The 27,728-nt window shown below is 43.1% G+C and overlaps 1 protein-coding gene across 1 annotated transcript in view; it reads right to left on the reverse strand.

Moving 5' to 3' along the window:
• The window catches only part of LOC108933734 (catenin delta-2-like), a 340,497-nt gene extending 312,996 nt beyond the window's left edge, over positions 1–27,501 (reverse strand). Inside the window, exon 1 of the mRNA XM_029259061.1 lies at positions 27,080–27,501. The gene's annotated coding sequence lies outside the window, so the exon portion shown is untranslated. The remainder of the gene's footprint in view (positions 1–27,079) is intronic.
• Between the last annotated feature and the right edge of the window lie 227 nt (positions 27,502–27,728).

The raw sequence follows: 27,728 nt of genomic DNA on the forward strand, positions 1-27,728 counted from the left end.
GCTGCCTGTACTACCTCACCACATTGTAGCCATTTTAACGATGCCACCCCACCATTATATAGTCAAAAAAAAAAAACAGATGCATACTACAAGAAACCGTACCCCAAAAAAAAAAAAAAAAAAAACACATTAAGCAGTCTGAAGTTGAGCCAAAAAAAAAAAAATCAAGTGGTCTTCAGTTATCATAAAGAAAAGAAAAAAGAAAAAAAAAAAATTCCAGTTTTGCAGACATTTAAAATGAAAGCAAAAATTACCTACAAACAAAAAGCTGTAGCGTGCATATTGAATCTAACAAAGGCTTTCTATCCCATATTCAGCATTAACATGTATGGATGAATCACCCTCTGCTTCAGTTTTGCATAAATCAACATGTACATAATACAATATATATCGTTCAGCCTCCACCGAGTCAGAAATAACAGCCCTTGAGAAAAAGTCAGGTGAAGGATATGGATGCAGCTGTTGTTGGAAAATCAGATGCTGCAACTTGACTTTGTGATGCTTACAATTTCTCAGCTCTCATTCTCATTCATCCAGCTGTCAACACATCACTGCATCAAGACATAATTTTGCACAGAAAAACATGCATTCATATGTATTTTTTTCCTCTTTTGTGCTGGTTTAGCCAATGCCTCATCATGAAAAAAGAAAATTTATCCACAGACCTTACAGCTTAGCCATATTACAAGTTTCCCCTGCTATCCGAAAGCACCTATGAAACCTTTCATAAGCCGAAATGACGTAAAGTGAAGAAACAATTACCATTAATTTATATGGGGGGAAAAAAATTTTGAGCATTCAGACCCAAAAAATAACCTACCAAATTATATCAAATAGAAGGGGGGTGCGGTGGCACAGCAGGTTTGGCTGGGTCCTGCTCTCTGGCAAGTCTGGGGTTGAAGTCCCGCTCAGGGTGCCTTGTGACAGACTGGGGTCCCGTCCTGGGTATGTCCCCTCCCCCTCCATCCTTACGCCCTGCATTGCGAGGTTAGGCTCCGGCTCAGCATGACCCCGCTTGGGACAAGTGGCTTTAGCCGATGTGTGTGCCTGATTATATCAAACACATAAAATCTAAAATAACCCTAACATATAGTTGTAGTGCCACCCTCCGGTTACCCACCTATGAGGGTGGTGCCCTAGGTTCTATTCTAAGAACTAAAATGTTACAACCCAACTCAAGTAGCTCAGTAACAGAACAACCAAATTTATTAAATTCTCCAAACACCTTGTAAATAGAAAACCCAAAGAAGTATTCAAAGATTATACTGTCCAATACACAATACTAGCCCCAAAATCCCAGATTAAAATAAATGCAAATAACCAGAACACAAAGAAAATACAAACTTTACAACAAGTGTACTTCAATATTATAAACAACAAATAACCTCACAGCTACACCTTGACACGAACAGACTCTAGAAGTTTTGTAGAGAACCCTTCTCTCACACACAATAATTAAGGCCTCCAGTACTCCAGAGTATTTTAACCATACATAAAACACCCTCTTATTGCAGGCCTGATCGCAGCTTCTCTGCATTGAGACCAAAAAATAGTCACTTCACTCTCGCGAGTAAAGACAAAAAAAAAAAAAAAAAGAGGCAGTTTACCTTGTCAATGGGACACGAGTGGACGGGAGTGGGTGAAAACTCCAAGGAACTTTGCGCGTTGCTGATAGCACAAAGTGCTATTGGGTTCTCCTCCTCTGTCACTGTGGCAGCTTGACGTGACGTGCTGAAAACTCGCCATTTCCTAACAGAATGTCTCGTTGGACATAAATGAGTACACCACGGAAACTTATGTCCAACTTTCCACATTATACAATGAAAATTAAATGAGATTTTTTCTCTTTGGTTGTTCTTCGAGCAACCACAAAATACCACCTCTTTTCTCCTCACACTCTGGAGCACTCTCTCTAGGACACGTCCTTCTCCCAGTCTCTCGTACCCTTCTAGAAACGTCCTGAAACTTTCCCCATTCATTCCATTCCTCTTTCCTCTCACTGGTTCTTCTCAAACCGAACCCTGATCAATTTGCAATAAATGCAAAACTGACATGACGTGTAGGTTACACCTGTTCCAATCAAACTACACATCAAAATCATGAAGCTTTAAACCTTCAAAAAGTGAATGCACAAACTAATAGCGCTACAGGGCTACATAGTAAAAGCAGGAATAGCAGGCTCTTAGGCTTTTCTTATACCTTAGGACACATCTTACTAATAGATGTACAAAATAAATAAAGATAAAGCATAAATGCTCACATACATAGTTCAAAGCTATGGCAGCTTGATGCTGAGAGTAGGAGGAGCTTGATGGCACCACTCTCACTGCTCGGGATACGTGCTGCTTCTATAACAGCTTGCTACAAAAGAAACCCTGAAGGCTATTTTTGCTTTTTTTTTTGCCCTTTTTTTCATAAAAGGGAAAATAGTCTTTGGATTTCTTTCGGTAGCAAAAAACAAGTACTAATGTAGATCTTCATAAAACCAAAGTGGTGTAAAGCAAACTTTCAAAAAGCTGTGGATACCTGTATCTCAGATGTCAATAATCTCACCAAAACTAAGTCTTGTAATAGCAAAAACACATGCAATAAAACCATATTGACAACTCAAAGAGCATGATTTGTATGTATATATTGAATATTCCCTCATTCAACCTCTGCTAACTTTTCTGATATACTAAAAGGTCCACTGGTTCAACCTTGCTTCATTAAACACTCATCGCAAATAATAGAAGCGTAATGGTGTTCACCTTTTCTAATTTATAAATGACCCCTACCTTTAGAGGATCTACCACTTGAAAGACCTTAAAAAAAAAAAAAAAAAAAAAAAAAAAAAAAAAAAAAAACCTTCTCATAATGAGAAAATGTCTTTATTTTCAGCCTTGGGCACTTTATGAGATACAGGGTTGCAACTACTCCTCCGTGAACCGCCACCTTACCGTAGTGGAGGGGTTTGAGTGCCTGAATGAGTCCAGGAGCTATGTTGTCTGGGGCTATATGCCCCTGGTAGGGTCTCCCATGGCAGACAGGTCCTGGATGACAGATGAGACAAAGCGCGGTTGAGCTTGAGCTCAGGTGCCACAGTGTGATGCAGCTGCATAATATTATAGGTAGTGGTTTCGCTTAGGTTCTTATCCAGCACTTCCCACCCTATTCCATCCAACAGGTATTCTTCTTGTCATTTAATGGAGAAGGGACTGGATGTAAACCAAACTTCATTTGAGGCATCATTATAAAGCAAACATACTCTCACAGAACTGGGAGCTATTTCAACTCCCTCCATCATGTGAAGGTCACTTTGCCCCACTCTATGCACCATTTACACTGTGCCACATGATTCCAACAAAGCTACCTTGCACACAGAGACATAGCAAACATCAATATACTCTGTTACTCTGTACCCCCATCCGTCCAAAAATCTACACTGATGATAATCTCGTCATGCTAAGGGGGAAGAAGGAGGGGGGGGAGAAAAAACCCCCCCCCCCCCCCCCCCAACAGCTGTCTTTGAGCCTACAAGGTCAGGCTGATTTCAGGCCTGGAAAAGGAGAGTTACATGCAATATGCAGTCTGCTGTATAGCTCAGTGCATGAGCTTATCACTGGGTGAAAAAATTTTATTACAGAAATAAATGGGCTCAGAGGCAAATTATCCTCCTGTGGATAACCTCAATAATTCAGTCTATAAGAGTCAGGCTCTACTGTAAAAAAAGAAAGCATGACCTTTAAAAACAGCTGATCGCTGTATCGTGCACTTCAGGCAAGAAATACTAAAATATAGTGTTTAAGCATGCATATCTGTAACCTTAACCATGCCAATTCATAAAGACAGGAGCTACTGCTGTAACCTTGAGAAAGGCTAAATGTCTTACTTGATAGCAATACATACATCCTAATACACAAACTCTCTTCATGTGAAATTTTACAATGGCTCACATTACATTGCTAAATAAATCAGTGTCATTGTAAACACTTTTCTCCAAAGTGACACACATCTCAGAGAAAAACACATCAAAAGTGCATGACAGAGGGAGAGACTTGGATGCAGACGTGATTCAAGAGAACAGTTAATTTGTCAGATTCCACCATATGAATCAATAAACATCAGCAGATGGCATTATTCAACAATTTCTAATGACAAAAATTATCATAAAAATGTACACATTTATTATGCACTTAAGAGATCAAGGAAAGAAGTGAGTCTAAGAGAGGTGATTTTTGAGACCCTTTTCAAATGTAAAGAAAGAGATTCAGCAGTTCTGAGTAAGAAGGAGAGGTCTTTCCACCACATCAGAGCAAGAACCAAAAACCTTGATACTTTTGATTTTGGCTCTTTTGTGCATGGGGCCACAAACCAGGTACAGGGTGAGAAGCGTAGCAGTCTGGCTGGCATGTAGCAAATGATCAGGTGTTGTAGATATCATGGAGCAGATCCACTGATTATTTTGCAGGCCATAACCAGAGTCTTGAACTTGATCCGGGCAGGAAGATAATGCAAAGAGACGTGGAGGAGTGATACACAGGAACACGCTGGCAGGTCAAAAAATGACTAGTACAGCAGTATTCTGGGTCAGCTGAAGAGGTTTGATGGTAGAAGCCGTAAAGCCAGACAGAAGAGAATATTCCAGGTGGGATATCGCCATCGACTGGGCAAGGAGTTGCATAGAGTCTCTTGTGAAATAGGGTCGGCTCTTCCGGATGTTATGTAGGATGTATCTGAAGGTCTGGGCTATGGCTCCGAAATGTTGAAAGAAATACATACTTCAGTCAATCATTATTCCCAGGCTCTTAGGCAAGTAAGTTGGCAAAATGAGTGCTTATCCAGTTTGAAAGAAAGTTTTTCAACTGGAGGATGGGCCAGCTGGGAGGTGAAGGATCTCTGTTTTAGAGAGGTTTGGTTGTAGGTGGTGATCAGACATCCAAGCAGAGAAGTCTCAGGGGCAGGTGGCTATACAAGAGGAAATGTCTGTAGGTCCAGGCAGAAAGGAGAGGGAGAACTGAGTATTGTTGGTAAAGCAGAGTAGGAGAATCTGCAGGAGGTGATGACAGGGACCAGGGAGGAGGTGTAGCATGAAAAGAGTATGCAGCCCAATACCAAGCCCTGTAGAGGCTGAGGGGATGATTGAGAGCTTGATGTATGATACCCAATTTTAAGCAGCCAGAACAAATCAGTAGAAGGGAAAAATCATAAGAAAGAAGTGAAAATCCAGTAACCTACTATTAGTGTATCATCAACTGTTTCCTGTTGGTTTCATGTCTAGATTTGCTTTGTTTTAACACATTTCTATAGTGACAGTGCAAGAATGACTGACTGCCAAGCCTCCCTCCTCCACCTGGCACAACTCACAGCTATTCTTCACTCCACTCGCTGAGTACAGTAAAAGTTGTTTAAAGTCATTTGCCATGTTTATTTTGTTTTTACACTGTTGTTTGCACTTGAACATTAATTTTGTTATTGAATTTTGTTTTGCAAATTGAAAATTTAATATGAAAAGCCAAGAACTATTATACTGAAATTTGTGAGTTGGGGGGGATTGGGGGTGGTGGTAGCGCAGTGGGTTTGGCCTGTGCCTGCTCTCCGGTGGGTCTGGGGTTCATGTCCTGCTGGGGGTGCCTTGTGATAAACTGGCATCCTGGCCTGGGTTTGTCCCCTCTACCCCCACACCCTGCGCTGTCAGGCAAGGCTCCAGCTTGCCGCGATCCCACTCTGAACAACAGCTTCAGCCAGTGTGTGTGTTTCTGAGTTCTTAAAGCGAGGGATCTCCTTATGCTAACACTGTAAGTTGCTTTGGGAGAAAGTGTCAAGTAATTAAATATAAAGGAAATGAAGTGTGAGTTTGTTCACAGACTCTATAACTTTTTGGTATGTCTGGCTATAAAAAACACACTGTAACACGCCGGGGCGGGCTACGACACCGGAATCTAAACAGGTCCTCTATTTCTCTATTTCTTCCCTCGGGCAGACCAGCAAGGGAGAGCGTGAAGCCTGGATGCTGGAGACGAAGCCGGAGCACCAAGAAGCATGAGCCCGAGCACCTCACCGACCCCGATTCCACACCCAAAGCACCACCCCTCGACACCAGTTCCCTGTGCCCCCTTTTCCCCCCGTCCCTCTATCCACTGACACACCTGCCCGTAATAAACCTCTCCTCACAAGCACCACATGTGAGGGTCTCGGCCTCCTTTTGTTACATACACATTCACAAAATTCTGGTGATTTGGGACTACTGCCATGTCACTATGGCAACAGACCTCAAATCACCCATTGTGTTGATCTATCCACCTTCTTCCTGTATGCTGAGGACAGTATTCTACATTTACATTTATTCATTTAGCAGATGCTTTTGTCCAAAGCGACATACATCTCAGCAAAAGTACAATTTATGCATTACATTAAGACAAGGAGACATAGCTGCAGACATGAGTCTCAAGCAAACCTAGTTTGTTACTTACCACTACTTGCTGCACCAAGGTTCATCGTTTGAGTAGGTGCATAAAACACAGGACAGACAAATCCTGATACCCTCCCACCATTGTTTTTTTTTTTTTTTTTAAACTATTATAAGATACACAAATAAGCAAGTACACTACCAGAGTAGTGGCTGAATAAAGGTTCTATCTGAGGATGCTTATGGAGTTATGATGCGAGAACAGTTACATAGTAAATAAGCTGGAGAGATCTTGGGCAAAATGGATCTGGGAAAGGTGAGTTTTCAGACCCTTCTTGAATATAGACAGAGTTTCCGCAGTTCTGAGTGACAGGGGAAGGTCATTCCACCACAACGGACCCAGAACCAAGAACCTCAGAGCGTTACAACTTTCATGCGTGGGACCACCAAGCAAGCTGAAGTAGACGAGCAAAGGGGCCTGGCTGGGGTGTAGCGGTTGATTAAGTCTTGTAAATAGCTGGGAGCAGTTCAATTGATGCATTTGTACACAGTAGCCAGGGTTTTGAATTTAATTTGGGCAGCTATAGGAAGCCAGTGCAGAGAAATGAGTTCTATTTGTTGTACTAGGAAGGGTATGCAGAACATGAGCTTAGCTGGGTGATACAAATAAGAAACCATATGGAGGGCACATGTCATCTTGGAATGCAACTACAGCAAAGATCATGTGGTGAGTTTTGCATATGTTTTGCATCTCTAACCACAGAAAAAAGAATGTGCCTGGTATGTACAGTACACTGTGATGATGTGCATCTGATTTAAGTATCTTCTATAGTGAACAAGATGGATATTTTGCAGCTTGTTTTTAAATATACACAGAAACACTTGGTCATTGTTATATGCAGAGACAACAGCACAGAAATATTTTTTTTAAAAAATTACAATTATAAACCAAGGATAGCAAATAACAGTTCTCAGGAATGTAACTGTCTCAAAGACAGGTTTCATATTGAGAGTTTGGTTCATTTTTTGTTATAAATTCCTTTCATTCGAGTTTGGTTAGTTTTTCAAATTATTAAAATGTAATAAATACTGTGTGATATTAAGAATGTAACTCTTTAAAAATGGGTTGTTAAATGCAGAGTTTAACGGGTCACGTGATCTGAGTTTAATTGAGAGAGAGGGAATGTTGAATTGTGGGTAAGGTGTTATGGATGCAGAGAAAGGACGTCCAGCAGCAAAACAACTCCTGAAATGACATTTTCTGCATAAGGTTCAAAAGGGCAAACACTGTAACTGTCACTTTAGTTTATATTGTGTTATAATGTCTGTTGATTTGCTTTATATGAACAAATGTGATTGTTTTGTGTGTATTTATCATGTTAACGGACACTAATATGAGAGAATTTAAACTGAGGGAAAGATGTATGCTTGAATATTTTTATGTCTTTGTTTTTTTTGTAGTTTTCACACACGGTGTCTGAAAAAATGGTAGAAGACATCACTATGAGGCGTGGCTATCCTTTCACTGAACCAGTGCAGCTATAGTGAAAACGTGATGCCTACATGCTCCAAAAACATCTTGTTTACACGTTGAGTAAAACGCCAACACAGTCATCGGCTAGAGTTGAGGAACAGCACCTGTCCGAAGAAAAGAGAAGAGGAAGCACGATCACTGGGCGACTAGCGGCTGGAGAAGACGTTAGAGAAGAGGCTTGCTGATTTACAAAGCACGGCAGAAGAGTGCGGTTCAGCAGGTGTCATCAGGTTTGACTGTGCTACTTTTACAACTTTAAGGACAGTTGAAAATACTTGAACAAAAAACATCAGAAGGGGGTTTGGTAAATAGAATATTAAATCAATGTATATAGAAACAAGAAATATACAAGTTCTGTATATAGAAGGTATTGTTATAAACAGCTCTAATGTTTTATCTGAGAATTTAATTGCATAATCAAAGGAGTACATTAAGGAGTTTGAGTAAATAATTACTAAAATACTAGTTCTGGGATTGCACTGACAATTAAAAAGTTGCAGAAGCTTATATGCCTATTTGACAATAACTTGAAAGATACAGCATTTTTTGCAAATATATACAATGTCAGTTCAGGGAGAAAAATCACAAAGTGGTGAACCCAGAGAACAAAGTGAGTCTTTCCAAGCAGAATTGACTAGGTTAACTGAACAACTAAAATTGCTAACTGATGATGCTGAAAGGGAAAGATTAGAGTCACTCCTAAGTGATATACATGCTAGAATAGAAAAGTCCACCTCTGCCACATCAAGGAGAGTTGAATCCAGGAAATCTTCCAGAGAGAGAAAATTAATCCCCAAAATGCTGGAGCTCAAGCAACAAGAAGCTTCTCAGAGGGAGGGCAAACTCATGAAACTGTATGGTAGCTGGAATGAACAAGTTAGAGTTACACTCAACAAATTTAAGACCGAGTGCTCCGACCAAGACTTAGCTGATATGATGGATGCTGTTGAAGGGTTGGAGACTCAAGTGAGAGAAGTGTATGAAAGCATACAGACTCAAGCGGCATCCTCTAATGATATTAGAAGAATAGATTCCTGCACAACTGTAACAGCAGATTTAATGGGACTAATGAAAGTACATATGAGTGAAGTGGGACTGGAGGAATTTGATGCTAAGGCAGAAAATGCAAGACTTTACATGGTGCTTGACAAAGATTATGCTCAGTCAATATTTGAGACTACAATCTCTAAATCTACCATTCGCAGTCACCACTCATACATTTCTGTTCCGATGAACTCCTTAACAGCAAAGAGGGTAGAGTGTGCCGGACAGCTGGCTGCAAAGCAGGCCGAAATAGAAATAGAGGATGCTATTGCTGCACAAAGACAAGAGCTTAAAAGACTGGAGAATCAGAGGGATCTTCAAGTAATGGCAGCAAAGCTTAAAGTATACTCTGAAACTGACTCAGATGAGTCTGGAGATGAAAGCAAAATAGCACACAGTGAAGTGGCCAATCGTCCTCCAGCACCGTATAAAGAAATTAAAGAGGAACAAGCATGCAAGAACAATAACTATGAAGCATCGCTAGTACAAGCCTTACAAGATACATTAGCTCATGTCAGACTTCCTGCAACTGAGCCTTCAGTCTTCTCAGGAGACCCACTTAAGTTCTTAGAGTGGAGTGCAAGTTTCAAGGCATTGATAGAACGACGATGCACAAATCCAGCCGACAGGTTGTTCTACTTACAAAAGTAGATCAGTGGTGAGGCACGATCTGTATTAGAAGCAAGCTTCTACAGAAAGGAAATAAAGCCCATGACCAAGCATGGGAAGCTTTGAACTGTAGGTATGGTCACCCCTTTATAATTCAGCATGCATTAGAGAAAAATTGAATAACTGGCCAAAGATTAGCTCAAGAGAGCCAGCTAAATTGAGGCAATTCAGGCATTTTTTTGACAGTCTGTAGCAATGCTATGCCATACATCAAAGGGCTTCAGGTGTTAAATGACTGTAAAGAGTCAAAAGATGTTACAAAAACTCCCTGATTGGGTGACCTCTAGCTGGAGCCGTCATGTCACAGAGCAGTTGAGACAAGCAGGGGAATACCCTAATTTCAAAGAGTTTGCTGAATTTATGGCAGAAGAAGCAGAAGTAGCCTACAATTCTGTAACATCCTTGCATGCCTGAAAGTCTACTGAAGAAAGGCCTTCAAGAGATGTGAAGTGCCAAAGGGCTAATGCGTTCATCACAAATGTGAAAGCATCAGATAAATCAAGCTCAGAGAGGGAACCATATAGAGTTGTGGAGAACAGCTGGAAAGATTCAAATGGATCCAAGAAAGTGAACACTTCATCTTCATGTCCAAACCCAGTCACACGTATGTGCTGTGGAGAAAGCCACTATCCACAAATGTCAGAAGTTTGCCAATAAGCCTGGTAAGCCTGGTAACAGAAGAAAGTTCACATTGGACAATAACCTGTGATTTGGCTGCCTTAAGAAAGTGCACCACTCAAAGGACTGTAAGAGTAAAGCTACTTGTGGAGTATGTAAGAAGTGACATCCAACACTACTTCAGGAAGACCGTACTTCTGCAGCAGCAGATCCATCTCATGCTAAGCAAGCGGAAGAAAACACATTCCCTTTCTTGTTATGTAGACAAAGGTGACAGTGGGAGCACATCTATGATAGTGCCAGTATGGATTTCTTCACTCACCACTCCTGAAACAGAGAGTTTAGTGTATGCCTTATTAGATACACAGAGCAGCAACACTTTTGTTCACCAAGAGGTTTGTGAACAAATAGGGGCAGTCTTAGCGCTGGTCAAATTAAGCTCACCACAATGATGGGAAGAGATTCTATTGTTCAGAGTGAGTTAGTGGACTTAGAGGGTTTTCATTATTTCATCATTCACTAAATTCCTGGGGGTACACATTACAGAAGACCTCACCTGGACCACCAACACTACATCACTCTCCAAGAAGGCGCAACAGCGGCTCCACTTCCTGCGCCGACTTAAAAGAGCAAGTCTCCCTCCTCCCATCCTCATCACATTCTATAGGGGAACAATTGAGAGTGTGCTAACCAGCTGCATCACTGTCTGGTACGGGAACTGTAGTGAAGCAGACCGCAAGACCCTACAGCGGACAGTGAACACAGCTGCAAAGATCATCGGTGCCCCTCTCCCCTCCATTCTGGACATTTTCCTTGCACGATGCTCCAGTAAAGCCACCAGTATCGTGAAAGACCCCACTCATCCCTCTCACAGTCTCTTCCAGCTCTTACCATCAGGAAGACGGTATCGGAGCATCAGAGCCCGCTCTGCCAGACTGCTCAACAGCTTTTTCCCCCAGGCTGTGAGAGCCCTCAATTGCAATCACCTTGCCACCCTCTGAAACCTCATCCACAACCTTAGCTCCTGAACCAAGAACCACTCCCCACCCCAACCCACCACACCACACGCACCACATGTAAACTGTTGGAAACCTCCTGTGGAAACACACTCTTTTCCTTTCCATATGCAAACCAACTGTAGAAACACTTTTTTCTCTATATGCACCAGACACTTTCTTATAAAACCCCCAATGTTACAAGGACTTAATAAGATAACACAAATGTTTACTTGTGAATGCACTACAAATCATACTGCACTATTCCTTCTTAAATACCTCTATTGCACAATATCATGTACAGTTATTATGAAAGTACTTGTATAGTTAACTGTTTATAGTATATGTATATTTGCACTAATTTCAGATTACCGACTTAGTAAATTAGTTATGTAGGTCTAAAAGCTGTCCTTATGTCTAGTGTTGTATGTTTATACTTATGCTTATTTACACAGCACCATGGTCCTGCGAGACACGACATTTCGTCCCACTGTATGTCCACACATGTAGTGGAATGACAATAAAGCTCGACTTACTTACTTACTTCATCTCAAAGTCTTGTTAACCTGCCGTCTGCCTATACCAGAGATTTCATTCCACTTGAACGTTCCCACATTCCTACCCCTGAAACAGCCAGAAGGTGAAAACATTTGAATGGAATAGCACAAGAAATACCAAAGCTGATGGACTGAAAGGTTGGACTCCTGATAGGTTATGATTGCTCGAGAGCACTGGCACCACGACAAGTCATCACAGGAGGTGATGAGCTGTATGCCGTCAAGACGGACCTGGGTTGGAGCATTGTTGGCAGCACGTCAAGGGTTGCAAAGTCAACATAAGTAATAGGTCTGTGCCATCGTGTATCCGTCGAGGAACTTCCACAGTTGATACCAGCTGCTGTCATTAGAACCCTTGAATCCGATTTCAGAGATACAAACCCAAGGGAAAAGAACATATCACAGGATGATATACAGTTCATGCAATTTCTGAATGAAAGGGTACACCAGAATGCAGATGGGTTCCTGGAGATGCCCCTCCCTAACTGCCAGAAAATAAGAGGCTGGCTCTGGTGCACCTCAAGCGCCTGAAAGGAGACTGGAGAAGAATCCCAAATTCAAAGATGACTATGTTAAAATTTATAGAAGGTGTCTTCAAGAATGGTGATGCAGAAAGAGCTGAACATCAGCTTAAGGAAGGAGAAGTGTGGTATATCCCTCACCAAGAGGTTTATCACCCAAGAAAGCCAGAAAAAAGTTAGAGTTATGTTCGACTGTTCTGCCAAGTACGATGGCACGGCTCTGAATGATCACTTATTAACTGGACCTGATCTCACAAATGGGCTGATAGGAGTGCTCCGTAGGTTTCATAAACACCCAATTGCAGTTATCTGTGACGTAGAGAAGATGTTTCACAGGTTTCATGTAAGCCAAGAGCATAGAAATTACTTAAGATTTCTGTGGTGGGAAAAAATAGAGATACAAACTCAGAGCCAAAAGAATATCGCATGAAGGTCCATCTATTCGGAGCAGCATCTCTCCCGGCTGCGCGAATTACAGAAAGAAATATCTAGCAAGCAAAAATGAAAAGGAGTATCCTGCAGCAGCCAACTTTATCAAAAAGAATTTCTATGTTGATGATGGCCTCATTAGTGTAGAATCTGTAGACAAAGCCATTAAATTAATGAGGGAGGCGCAAAATGTGTGCGCAAAAGCGAGATTGCATCACTACAAGTTCATCTCCAACAACAGAAAAGTCCTGGAGTCAATTCCTGACAGTGAGCGAGCTAGTAGAGTCCAGGATGTGGACCTCCTTAATAACGAACTCATAGTCCAGACCGTGTTAGGAGTAAAGTGGGGTGTTAACAGTGATACCTTCTCCTTTAAAGTCATCCTGGAGGAGAAACCAGCAACACAGCGAGGAATCCTCTCAACTATAGCCTCTGTTTGACCCACTAGGCTTTCTGGCTCCCTTCCTCCTACTGGGAAAGAAAGTACTGCAGGAGATGTGCCAAAAGGGCACTGAATGGGATGAACCATTGCCTAGAGAATTAAAACCACGATGGGAGAGCTGGCTATGTGATCTAAAGAGTCTGCAAGAACTTCACATTCCAAGATGTTTTGCTCCTGAAAACCAAGGAAAGGTCCAGAGAATTGAACTCCAACATTTTCCAGATGCGAGTAGCCATGGGTATGGTCAATGCTCATATATCCGAGTGCTTAGTGAAGACAAAGTGCACTGCTCTTTAGTCATGAGCAAAGCAAGGGTTGCACCCACAATAGTTGTAACTATACCTAGACTTGAGTTATCAGCTGCACTGATTTCCTCAGCAGTCAGTAGTAGGTTAAAAGAGGAGTTGGAGCTCAAAATCGACCATAAGTATTTTTGGACAGATTCTTAAATAGTCTTGGGTTACATTAACAATGAAGCTCGTAGGTTCCATGTTTTTGTAGGAAACCAGTCCAAAGAATCAGAGAAGCAACAGACCCTGCACAGTGGCAATACATCGACAGTGATCAAAACCCAGCAGATCAGGCTTCAAGAGGTCTCAAGACATCAGCGTTGATTAGTTCAAATTGGCTTACCGGACCGAAGTTTCTATGGGAAAGAGACTATAATGCCAAAGTTTACTGCGGCGTTTCTGGTGGGAGATCCTGAAGTCAAAATAACACAACTACTGCAAATAAAGGTAATAGAGGAGGAAAAATTTTTTGGAGAGAATTAATCGATTCTCAAAATAGCACACAGCACTGAATGTCACTGCTCGTATCCAGCAACTAGCAAAAAGGGGCAAAGGAAGAAAACCCATAAATGTCGAACACAGGAAAGAGGCCAGTATCATGCTTGTAAAATTGGCACAAAAGGATGCTTTTTCAAAGAGGAAATTCGAATATTGAGTCATGGTCGACTGCCACATAGTCATCAATTGTTCCAACTTGACCCTGTGTTACAAGATGGTGTTCTCAGGGTGGGAGGGGGATTGAGAAGAGCTTTTTTACCTCTTGACTTGAAGCATCCAGTATTTCTACCGAGAGATGAAATGGTCACGTGTCTAATTCTAGATTACTGTCATGAAAGAACACAGCACCAAGGCAGAGGACAAACCCTCAACGAACTGAGAGCAAATGGTTACTGGACTGTTGGTGGCAGCAAAGTTGCAGCAAACTACATTAAATAATGTGTAAAATGCAAGAGAGCTCATAGGCTAATGAAAACACAAAAGGCGGCGGCTCTGCCCGTCAATCGTGTTGACCCCTCTCCACCATTCTCGTACTGTGGAATGGATTGTTTTGGACTGTTTCACTCTAAACAAGGTCGCAAGGAGCATAAGAGATATGGTCTGATATTCACCTATCTCTCCTCAAAGGCAATCCACATTGAGATGTTGGAAGATCTAACAACTGATGCCTTCATAAATGCCTTACTGTGTTTTATAGCTATCCGTGGAGCTGTGAGAGAGACCAAGACTTTAAAGGAAGTGGACAAGGACAGGTTGACTGCTTACTTAGCTCAAAAACAATATGACTTTACTATTAACGTACCTGATGCCAGCCACACGGGAGGTGTTTGGAAGCGGCAGATCAGAACCGTTAGGAACGTCCTAAAGTGGGTCCTTTCATAAAGTGCTGGAAGATTAGATGATGCTTCTTTTGAGAACATTCCTTTAAGAAGCCATGTCAATTATAAATAGCCGCCCACTCACTACTAATACCATCAATGGTCCCAAAAGCCTACAGCCACTTACACCAAACCATTTACTCACCATTGAAGGCCTCTGCCCCTCTGTGAACCGCCAACTTACCGTGGTGGAGGGGTTTGAGTGCCTGAATGACTCCAGGAGCTATGCTGCCTGGGGCTATATGCCCCTGGTAGGGTCTCCCATGGCAAACAGGTCCTGGATGACAGATGAGACAAAGTGCGATTCAAAAGCCCCTTATGAAGGAAATAAAACCAAGGCTTTCGTTTACCCTGCCCGGTATGGGGTCACCGGGGCCCCACCCTGGAGCCAGGCCGGGGGGGGGGGGCTCGCATGGAAGCTCCTGGTGGCCAGGTCTATGCCCACGGGGCCTGGCCGGGCTCAGCCCGAAGCCATGACGTGGAGCCGCTCTTCGGTGGGCTCACCACCTGCCGGAGAGACCGTAAGGGGCCGGTCCATTGTGATGTGGGTGGTGGTCGGGGCTGAGTGCCCGGCCGACCCAAACCTCGGGCGCCAACTCTGGTTTTTGGGACTTGGAATGTCACCTCACTGGCGGGGAAGGAGCCTGAGCTAGTGCGGGAGGTTGAGAGATACCGTCTAGATATATTCGGGCTCACTTCCACTCACAGCTTGGGTTCTGGAACCACTCTACTCGAAGAAGGGTGGACTCTCCACTATTCTGGTGTTGCCCAGGGTGAGAGGCGGCGGGCGGGCTGGTGTGGGCTTATTAATAGCCCCCCAGTTTAACCGCCATGTGTTGGAGTCTACCCTGGTGAATGAGAGAGTCATCTCCCTACGCCTTCGGGTCAGGGAACGGTCTCTCACTGTCGTTTGTGCTTATGCGCCTAGCGGCAGTGTAGAGTACCCGGCCTTTTTGGAGTCCCTGGGGGGCGTGCTGGAAAGCGCTCCCACTGGGGACTCTGTCGTTCTACTGGGGGACTTTAACGCCCACGTGGGCAGCGACAGTGATACCTGGAGGGGCGTGATTGGGAGGAACGGCCTCCCTGATCTGAACCCGAGCGGTGAGTTGTTATTGGATTTCTGTGCTAGTCGCGGTTTATCCATAACGAACACCATGTTCATGCATAAGGGTGTCCATCAGTGCACTTGGCACCAAGACACCCTAGGTCGGAGGTCAATGATCGACTTTGTAGTCGTTTCTTCTGACCTTCGGCCATATGTCTTGGACACTCGGGCAAAGAGAGGGGCTGAGCTGTCAACTGATCACCACCTGGTGGTGAGTTGGATTCGATGGTGGGGGAAAAAGCTGGACAGACCTGGCAGGCCCAAACGCATAGTGAGGGTCTGTTGGGAACGTTTGGCGGAGGCCTCTGTCAGAGAGGTCTTCAACTCCCACCTCCGACAGAGCTTTAACCAGGTCCCGAGGGAGGTGGGGGATAATTAGTCCGAATGGACTATGTTCCACACCTCCATTGTCGGGGCGGCGGTTTGGAGCTGTGGCCATAAGGTCTCCGGCGCCTGTCGCGGCGGCAATCCCCGAACACGGTGGTGGACACCGGAAGTAAGGGATGCCGTCAAGCTGAAGAAGGAGTTCTATCGGGCCTGGCTGGCTCATGGGACTCCTGAAGCAGCTGACGGGTACCGACGGGCCAAATAGAACACGGCTCTGGCAGTTGCCGCGGCAAAAACTCGGGCTTGGGAGGAGTTCGGTGAGGCCATGGAGGAAGACTTTTGGTTGGCCTCAAAGAGATTCTGGCAAACCGTCCGGCAACTCAGAAGGGGGAAGCGGTGTTCCACAAACACTGTTTACAGTGGAAGTGGTGCGTTGCTGACCTCAGCTGAGGATGTCCTCGGGCGGTGGAAGGAGTACTTTGAGGATCTCCTCAATCCCTCCGACACGCCTTCCATAGAGGAAGCTGAGGCTGGGGACTCGGAGGGGGACTCGTCCATTACCCTGGCTGAAGTTGCTGAGGTAGTCAAAAAACTCCTCGGTGGCAAGGCTCCGGGGGTGGATGAGATCCGCCCCGAGTTTCTCAAGTCTCTGGATGTTGTGGGGCTGTCTTGGCTGACACGCCTCTGCAGCACCGCATGGAGCTCGGGAACCGTGCCTCTGGACTGGCAGACGGGGGTGGTGGTCCCTCTTTTTAAGAAAGGGGACCGGAGATTGTGTTCCAACTACAGGGGGATCACACTCCTTAGCCTCCCTGGGAAAGTCTATGCCAGGGGACTGGAAAGGAGAATCCGACCGATAGTCGAACCTCGGATTCAGGAGGAGCAATGCGGTTTTCGCCCTGGCCGTGGAACACTGGACCAGCTCTATACCCTCACTAGGGTGCTGGAGGGTTCGTGGGAGTTTGCCCAACCAGTCCATATGTGTTTTGTGGACCTGGAGAAGGCATTCGACCGTGTCCCTCGTGGCATCCTGTGGGAGGTGCTTCGGGATTATGGGGTTCGGGGCTTGCTGCTACGGGCTGTTCGTTCCCTGTATGAACAGAGCAGGAGCTTGGTTCGCATTGCCGGCAGTAAGTCAGACCTGTTCCCGGTGCATGTTGGACTTCGCCAGGGCTGCCCTTTGTCACCGATTCTGTTCATTATCTTCATGGACAGAATTTCTAGGCGCAGCCAGGGAACGGAGGGTGTCTGTTTTGGTGGCTGCAGGATCTCGTCTCTGCTCTTTGCAGACGATGTGGTCCTGTTGGCTTCATCAAGTCAAGACTTGCAGCGTGCACTGGGGGGGGTTTGCAGCCGAGTGCGAAGCGGCGGGGATGAGAATCAGCACCTCCAAATCCGAGGCCATGGTCCTCAGTCGGAAAAAGGTGGATTGCCCCCTTTGGGATAGGGGGGAGCCACTCCCTCAAGTGGAGGAGTTTAAGTATCTTGGGGTCTTGTTCATGAGTGAGGGGAAAAAAAAAATAGAGCGGCAGGTTGACAGACGGACGGATCGGTGCGGCGTCCGCAGTAATGTGGTCATTGTACCGGTCTGTTGCGGTGAAGATGGAGCTGAGTCGTAAGGCGAAGCTCTCAATTTGCCGGTCGATCTACGTTCCTACCCTCACCTATGGTCATGAGCTTTGGATCATGACCGAAAGAATGAGATCGCAGATACAAGCGGCAGAAACGAGTTTCCTCCGCAGAGTGGCTGGGCGCACCCTTAGGGGTAGGGTGAGGAGCTCAGTCACCCGGGAGGAGCTCGGAGTAGAGCCGCTGCTCCTCCGCATCGAGAGGAGCCAGTTAAGGTGGCTCGGGCACCTGTTCCGGATGCCTCCTGGACGCCTCCCTGGTGAAGTGTTCCAGGCATGTCCCACTGGGAGGAGGCCTCGGGGCAGACCCAGGACACGTTGGAGAGACTGTCTTCCGGCTGGCCTGGGAACGCCTTGGGGTTTCCCCAGGGGAACTGGAGGAGGTGTGCGGGGAGAGGGAAGTCTGGAGGACACTGCTCGGACTGCTGCCCCCGAGACCCGGCCCCGGATAGCGGAGGAAGACGGTATGGTATGAAGGCCTCTGTTCCACTGCCTCCACCAGGAATATTTGTGGCAGAAGATCTGTATGCTAAGAAAAGGTGGCACAGAGTACAAAATCTGACAGAGCAATTCTGGAGTAGATGGAGAAAGGAATATCTTGCAAACCTCACCATCAGACAACGATGGTACTCTCAAAGACGAAATGTAAGGATTGGTGACGTTGTCATTGTTCAAGAGGAAGGAGTTCCTCGTAATGAATGGAGACTTGGAAGAGTGCTTGATGTCAGTGAAGATGGGTTAGTCAGAAAAGCCAGAATACAAATAGTAAATAGGAAGCTATGAGAAGAGGGTCAACAACTCAATCATTCCATTCTTGAACATCCGATTCGTAAATTAGTTGTATTAGAGAGCAACTAAAATGTGGGTTTGATAGAAATAACCTCTAATGCCTATCAGTGGCAAGAATTTAAGTATTTGACTCAAGAGATTGCAGGTGAATAGTTATTTAGTTCTGAAGTTCAGTTTAAGAAATTACTAGATTTATTCAACATTGCATAAAGGTTATGATAAATCGTAGAAATTTGGTGGAAGTGTGTCTCAAAGACAGGTTTCATATTGAGAGTTTGGTTCATTTTTGTTATAAATTCCTTTCATTCAAATTTCGTTAGTTTTTCAAATTATTAAAATGTAGTAAATACTGTGATATTAAGAATGTAACTTTAAAAATTGGTTGTTAAATGCAGAGTTTAATGGGTCACATGATCTGAGTTTAATTGAGAGAGGGAATACTGAATTGTAGGTAAGGTGTTATGGATGCAGAGGAAAGACGTGCAGCAGCGAAACAAAACTCCTCAAAGGACATTTTCTGCATAAGGTTCAAAGGGCAAACACGGTAATTGTCACTTTAGTTTATATTGTGTTATAATGTCTTGATTTGCTTTATACGAATACATGTGATTGTTTTGTGTGTATTTATCGTGTTAATTATATTTCCGTTGTAACAACGTAGTTGTGCTAGTATGTTAACGGACACTAATATGAGAGAATTTAAACTGAGGGAAAGATGTATGCTTGAATATTTTTATGTCTGTTTTTTTTGCAGTTTTTACAGTGTCTGAATAAATGATAGAAGACATCAGTATGAGGCATGGCTATCCTTTCATCGAATCAGTGCAGCTATAAGGAGTGATGAATTGCCATTGTCTTTGTCGGAAGTAATATGAAACTATGACTATTCAGATTCGATTATTTTTATCTGGTAAACAAAAAAAAAAAAATTCATCACAAGGATCCTCCATATAAAAATAGACAATTTAGTTAATATAAAATTATTACAGTAATTCATATAAAAAAGGAAACAAACAGAACTCAAAGATATCAACACGGTTAAGAACAGACTGGTTTTCCCTTTAGTAGTGCAGCATATTTGTCATGCAGAACAGAGGACACGAAGGAGGTTGGACCCAAGTGCATAATCATTTAATCAGAACCAAGGGATTAGGCTTGTTCTCGTGGTCGGAGATAAGCAAACTGGACAAATGCGAGGATTCGAAATCGAGGTTGGGGGACAATGCAAGTGGTCGCTATCAATAAGACGTGGAACAGGAGTGGGAAGCAATGAGTAAGGATTTGGGAAAGGAAAGGCTAGGCGAGGCGAGGCAGGATTGAGAACACAGAGGAGACACTCGTCTCAAGTGATATTCCAGAACTGGGAGGTGGCTGAGTGGTGATTTTTGTAGCCAAGTGCTCCGATTGAAGCCAGGTACTGCTGGTTGAGGTGTGGGCGTGGATGTGACAATATTAAAATCCAACAAAATGTAATTGCATTAACAGCCAAAGTAATCATGTTAACTTGAAACCCAGTTTTAGAACAATTTTACTGCAGAAAACAATCTGTTCTATTGTCAGAAAGAGCGATACATCAGGTAGGTTCTACCACCAAGTGGTCTGGCAAGTAAATCATGTCAAACACTGAAACAGTGATTTTTTTTTTTCTTTAAAATCTGGAAAACATTTCAAAAATAACATTACACACTATATGTCTGGTCATCCCAACATCCAGTTACCTCAGGTACTGTCATACAGAAAATAACTGTATAAGGTAACTGCTATATGTTCTGCTGGTCATCCATCCGACTATCAATTTGTCGAACATTAAGTTGCAGGCAAAGGCCGGTTTAAGTTAGAGGAATACAAAGTGAGGACTTGTCATTGGAATGTTGCTTGCATTGCAATGTAAATTTCTTCGGATTAGGGTATGAAGTTACTTTACTAATGCTCTCAATCAGCTGTGTTTTACGGTTCTAAACCCTGCATGTGTGTTTAAAAAGGTTCCTCTATGATGCGATATCAGTTGCTGGCCATTTTGTAATGCAGGTTTTGGTCCTGTACATCACACACTTAACCCATGTAGCGGAGAGAAAGAGGGAACAAAAAAAAAAAAAAGTGGAAATCCAGCAAAACCAAAAATTTATCCTTGTATTTAGTTTTTTCTATTTCTTTTCGACCCCACGTTTTCAAACACTGACTTAAGTAACTGATTCAACAGGCTGATTTAATCCCCATATCTGAAAACAAGCATTAATTTTAAAAAAATGGATAGAGGTACTGTATGTATTTAATAACTTTACGTAGAAGAATAAAAACAGGGAAGAATGACAACACTGAGCCGGCAGTCCTGTGGCTCTCCATTCACATGCAAAGTGAATATTTAAACGCACCATCTGAATTGTCCTCGATTTCCATACTTGCTGTCAGAAGTCCATCACAGTTTGCGGGGGTGATCACTCCAATATCCACATAGTTTTCACAACAGGTGCTGACATTATAGGAGGGGACACAGGACAGAAAGCTAGGTAAAAGTAGGTCATGGCTGCAACCTGCTTCTGTCATCTATGTGCACCGTATGTCACAATGTCAGCTACTTTGCAGGCACGGGAGTATTTATATTATCGGGAGACAGGCTCTCTGCTTTGGCCAGGTCAACAGTCAAAACAAGGGTGCTGCTGTATTGTGGGACTGCCTTCTCTTTAAGCACTTGTCGCTTTTCCCTTTCCCCTTCTCCACAGGATGTGGCCCACAGAAAAGACGACATCGCTGATGGCCAGAACGGCCAAGTACAGAGGAGACAGCCTACTCTGAGTCCCAGCTGACCCATATCTCTGTTTAGCAAATCATCCACCACACCGAGTCCAAAGAGCTGCAATGCTAGTTCCAGCATGGCAGTGCACACAGCTAGTCCCAGTGGTGCCACAGGACCATGTGGAGCGAACATGCTGAGCAATGGAGCTATAAGCAACATTTCCAGCTTATAGGCTTCTGTGTTGTTCTGCCCAAATCTGGGCAGAACTACAAACAGTTCACACATTCATACCAATTAACATAAGAATTCCTCATGGTAATGTAACAGGTTCTGTCTTTCTGCAATAATTCAATGTTTATGGAATTACACAAAACACAGCCACATCATTGATATGTTATCACAAAAAGTTTAATGTTGAAATCAAATGAATAATTTAGCTATTCCACACTGGATAGAAGACACACACACACACACACACACACACACACACACACACACACACACACACACACACAGTCTGAAACCACTTGTCCTAAACACGGTCACTGTGAACCAGAGCCTAACCTGGCAATACAGGGCACAAGGCTGGGGGGGTACACACCCAGAATGGGATGCCAGTCTGTCACAAAGCACCCCAAGTGGGACTCAAACCCCAGACCTACTGGAGAGCAGGACCTGGTCAAACCCACTATACCGCCACACCACTGCAACCCTCATGTAGAAAACAAGTGTAAATAATTCAGCACTGGTTTTATGGCAATAATAGAAGAATTCTGCTGTTTTACTTCATCAATAAATTATATCTGTGTAAGGAAATGAAAGAGAGAATTTGAATTTTTTTTGGAGACAAATGCTGCAAGGTTCCAAGCCCACTGGCATTAATAATGCAAATTATGTTACATCATCTGCTTCTGTGAGAGACAGGTCTCCCTCATGATTTTTATTTGATTTCCATTAGAGAGCCACAAAGTGCACTGCTATTCAGGGCGTGGAAGCCATCTGGAAACCACAAACACTAGCAACGCCAAGTAACCTCACAGACAGAGTGCCCATTCAGCGGTTCCAGAAACTACTTGGCTCTTCTGTGTCCCTTTCTGATAACATCCGCAGCAGGTCAGTGGCAGGTCTCTCAACCTACCTGGTCTCCAACTCCAGATTTGTTACTGAACTGCTAATTAATCCACTTATAATCCACCTAATGGGCACAGCAAGCATTTAATTAACTGCAAATATTTAAAAACTGCTGATGTAAGGAATATCTAAACAAAGAGAAGAGGAACAGAGCTCTGTATGATGTCCAAATAAAAAGGTGTGCCTTGTTGCTTATTTGGACTCTTTAGACTTGCCCCTCTGTGCTACCTGTATAAAGGTGCTTTACCACATTAAAGAATAAAGGTGAAAATCTGGCACTGCCTCATACATTGGGGAGCAACTTTGGGGAGCTGTAGGCAACTTATTGACACAAGACATACCACAAAACAGTCCCCCCAACAAGCTGTCCTGCAAACATGTCAATTCAATTTTTTTAAATGACTTCTATTAAAATTACTGTCCTGCACCAGCAATGGAAAATGGAGTTTGAAAACTTCAGCTTTCCAAGTCCTTTACTTTAAACACACACACACTTTCTGAACTGCCTATCCCACAGCAAAATTCAAAAGATTTTTTTCTTGAGGAACAGACTCAAAATCCAATGTTGCTTTTCAAAGTTTGAAAGATTAGAGTACTGTAATAGTATCAAAATGTCAATTACATAATACAATAATCATTACTTGCATGTCAGCCGATACAAGGCAGAGAAACGCTCCAAGGACCTTCAGTAGTCTCTCTGTCTGGGACAGAAAAAGGTTTGTCATATTTCTGAAGTATGTGTCCTCAAAGCTGATCATACAAAGGCATTTATTAAAATTTTGTGCTCTCACAGTGGCAAATATCAAATGGAAAAAAAACTAGCAGTCGTCTCAAAAATGTAATGCTGGTATGGCTGCTATATTTGCTTGCTAATGGATATTTTAGTTGTAGAAAAACTGTTTTCACTGCTCATCGAATCGTAATACACATTAGCCTTGTGCAGTATGTATTCAGAGTACATAGGATGTAGAAATGTATAAAATACACAAGAAACACAAAAACTCTGAAAAATGGAATAAAATTAAAAGTTGTTAAAGAATTATCTGCAGTCTGATATCAAAGACGCGGACCTAAATTTAGTTCCATGCTTACATCACTGTCATTAACTCACTCATCCAAAGTCTGTACATTTACATTTATTCGTTTAGCTGAAGCTTTTCTCCAAAGTGACTTACACTAATTTACCCAGTTATATAACTGGGAAATTTTACTGGAGCAGTTGAGGGCAAGTACCTTACTTAAGGGTACTACAGCTAGAGGTGTGATTCAAACCTTCAACCTTTGGGTCCCACAACAAGAGTGCTAACCACTACAGTACCAGCTGTGCCATTGTTAAAATTATACAAACCCATTTCTGACATTACAACTATTTGAGTCACAAATTTTTGAAGATACAAACACTTCTTTAGATTAAATTCCATTTTCTTTGCTAAAATTCAGTTTAAAAATTAATTTGCAAAAAAAAAAAAAAAAAAATTTTGTAGAGTAAAACCTACCTGCATTTTTACAAGCAGACATTACTTGGCAGCAAAACACAATCAAGCAGTAGGATACAAGAGCCTTAATTCCTCCAGGGAAGAAACTGGAGCCCTTGGAAGAAACCCATGCAAAAGGGGGAAGAACATGCAAACACCACACAGACTGCACAGGGATCAAACCCAGGTTCTTTAATACTACCCAGGTGTAGTGAGGTGGTAGTGTTACTCACTGTGCCACCATGCCTCCTGGCTTTCATTTTTACTTAATATGTTACCATTCATCATATTTAGTTTTTTTCTCCCCATTACAGGTACAATATATTACTATGAACTCTTATTTGTGGAAGTTGTGTTCTCCTTTCTTTAATCAAACATATACCAACACACAAGTTTTTATAATATCCAGTGCTAGAACAACTTGCATCACACCAATTTCTCAGTGCTGCCATAGTTTATGCCTCACGATTAGCCCTCTTCTTAGACACATCTCCATTGCTCTTCATGCTGGGAGATAACTTTAGCAAGCACAAAAATATGTATTAAAATATCAGCTAACATTGAGTACATTCTTCACGATCTGCTTAGGAAGTGAAACTCGCTTTAACTCCTAGCACTCTGCATGATGCCACTTGTCTGAGTGTCATTCCTAACCCAGAAACAAGAAATAACTGATGACAAATTAGTCTGTGCATACTGCCAATTCTTATCACATCTGCCAAAAGACTTTTTCCATCTAGTTTCTATCCACTGGCTGGGTCAGTAACCTACATTATACACTCCTACAGGAGATAAAGAACTAAAAATTGTGATAACCTGGTAAGTGCAACCCACATTTCAAGCACCACAAACATGGATGACAGCATATTGACTGTTGCTTTTTTTCCAAGTACAAAAGCAATCAAAATAAAGCAGATAAAAGGTTCAGAAATACATATCCTGCTGTATAAAGGTGAAAACTCGAAACAAAGATACAAAGAGACAGAATTTTAAAAAAAATGTTAAAACAAGATACAATGTGCATTTAGCAAATAAGTAAATTTGTGAAGTTAAACAATACTTTTAAAATGGGGAAAAAAATGCAATAGGTTGTAATAAAAAATACCTGTTTTTGACAAGTAAAAGAAAATTACAGTACTTCCATAGCCTTAAAATTTTCTAGGCCAAACTGGCTGGAGTGATTCACAGTACTGTACATGGGGATCAGAACACAAAAAGTACCTAAGTGAAGGCAAAAACCTCTGCCTTATTCTAAAGGAGATACTATGCAAGTGTGAAAACGTGATCCAGTCGGAGATGCTGTTGTCCAATTCTCCTAACAAGCTCTTCGAAGATACCATCATTGCAAAAGGTGCTGAGAGCGCAAAACATTGCATATTTTCAGTATGATGTTATTCTTCCAAGAGATTTTTATATTGGGAGTAATAATTACATAGCCCATTGTTCACAGACACAAACACACACTAGCCCGTTTCAGTGAGCAATCTAATCCACTCTAACAAAGAGAAACAGGGTATAAATTTAATCCTGTACTTCAACATTCAAAAATACACTTCCACAACTTTTAGCATTTCTTACAAGTAGTAATAAAATTGAAAAATAAAAAGTAATGTTCATTTAGCTGATACCTTTATAAACAGTGACTTACAAAATTAAATAATCACATTTACCTGATGTTTTCCCAAAAGCAGGGTACTCGAACAGCAAGGTACTCATTACATCAGTTCAGGGTAAATTCCTTAAAAATACCACAGCACAAGTGGGGACCCTTTAAAATACAAGGTGACAGACCTAAGCAGGGCACCACCCACTGTCCCTGTTTTTGCTTTTAACCACATATGAAGACCTTATATATTATTTATAACTTTACGCTTTATTTTGAGCTGTTCATAAGTGGCGGCCGACACTGCAAGACGTAGGTCATCAGCAGGGTTTCGACCCATACAGATAACACACTACTATGCTGCTGAGCGCATTCACATGCTTGTGTTGTATATGCACGAGATCTTGCAAATATCTGGATGAAAAGACCACCCCCAGAGGAATTATGTATGAATAAACAGCACAGAAAGGTGAACAGCCTTCCTTCTCAACACCAGCCTGAGCCTGTATGTAAAAATGCACATATAACACATTCACTCAAATATGTATAAGCCAGGTATAAACAATAAAACATGTGCCTTTAAGAGATATGGCTTATTGTCCTCATACTTTTCCAGTTCATCAGAGCACACAGAGACACAGATGGAATTTAGACACCATATAATGGAATATATGTCACAGATGTATGGAACACATCTGTCAGGCTGCGTATCACAGCCAAAACATCGTCTTCTGCTGTGTATCATCCTTTAAAACATGCAACAGTGGTCATTTCGACAATGGAGCAGAATAAAACCCGCCTGATAGAGGAGAAGACATGGAGAAATGGAACCTTCACTATATTCTTCTTATAATAATTTCTGAACCATGAATCATCAGTTTATGCCCCACCATCAATCTGGGCACAAAGTGGACAAAAAGCCACAAAATCACAATGTGGGTCAGTGGTGGCCTGGGATGGAGGATCATGATAATGGAGGAGGATGATGACGGAGGATGAGAAGCGAGGATGATGACGGAGGATGAGAAGCGAGGATAAGGAGCGAGGATGATTGAGGATGAGGATTAAAGATGCGGATGAACGTCAATGCAGCCCAGATATGTGAACAGCGCCCTTGCCTTGGAAGCGGAGCGCTTTCCATAGCATTAAACACACACACACACACACACACACACACACACGCAGTTACTGCAGTGCCAGGACACAAAAACACAGCAAAAGCAACATTGCATGTCACAGTATTTAAAAAATAAATAATAATAATAATAATAATAATAATAAAAAAAGGCAGCGGCCGTTTTCTCCGCTATTCCGATCCACACAGGCGCGCCGCGCGAAACCCTCACCGAACACCGCCGGCCCGGGCACCGTTGGTGCAAGTGGAGGGGGGAATCAGGAAAGCACGGGAATGACATGGCACTTACCGAATATCCCAGGGAAGGGCGCGCTCTCTCCTCAACTCCCCTTCGCTTACTATCCGAATTTCAAAGCGAAGCGATTTTTGCAGTCATGCACGCTCTGCGAGCTCGCGGATGCAGAAACGTCTTCCGGTGGATGTGCGAGCTGGGAGTGCGGATAGGTGGGTAAGCGGCATCACAGCTGCCCGCAGAAAAGAAAGCGCGTGTGGATTACTGCGGCGCGCGTCTACAAAGGCGGCAGCGACACTGGCAACGGAGCAGAAGCACGGGTCCTTGCCGGTCCGTACCAACTATGCGCGGCGGCGGCGACACTGGCGCGTCTGCTCGACCACAGCAGCAGCAGCTCGGGGAGCGACATCTGCTGGCGGCTCAGGAACATCGCAGCCGCTCAGCTGTGTGCCTCACCCATGCCCGTTGGGGAGTCGTTGCCGCCCCGACGCTTTTAAAGCGCGTCTTTTCACTCATGGCACCATTAGACACCATTACTGGTGGCCTCGTCTTTCAAACTGTTAGCGTTCTGAGGCAGTTTCAAATAGCGACTTGTTTTTTAACCTCTGCTCTAGGATAAGAAAACCAACGTCCAAACAGCACATGACACTGCATTTTCAGTTATTTTAGCCACTGCTTAAATCTTGAAGAAAGGGGCATCATATCA

This window comes from Scleropages formosus, chromosome 16 (assembly GCF_900964775.1).
Source record: "Scleropages formosus chromosome 16, fSclFor1.1, whole genome shotgun sequence".
NCBI lineage: Eukaryota > Metazoa > Chordata > Actinopteri > Osteoglossiformes > Osteoglossidae > Scleropages > Scleropages formosus.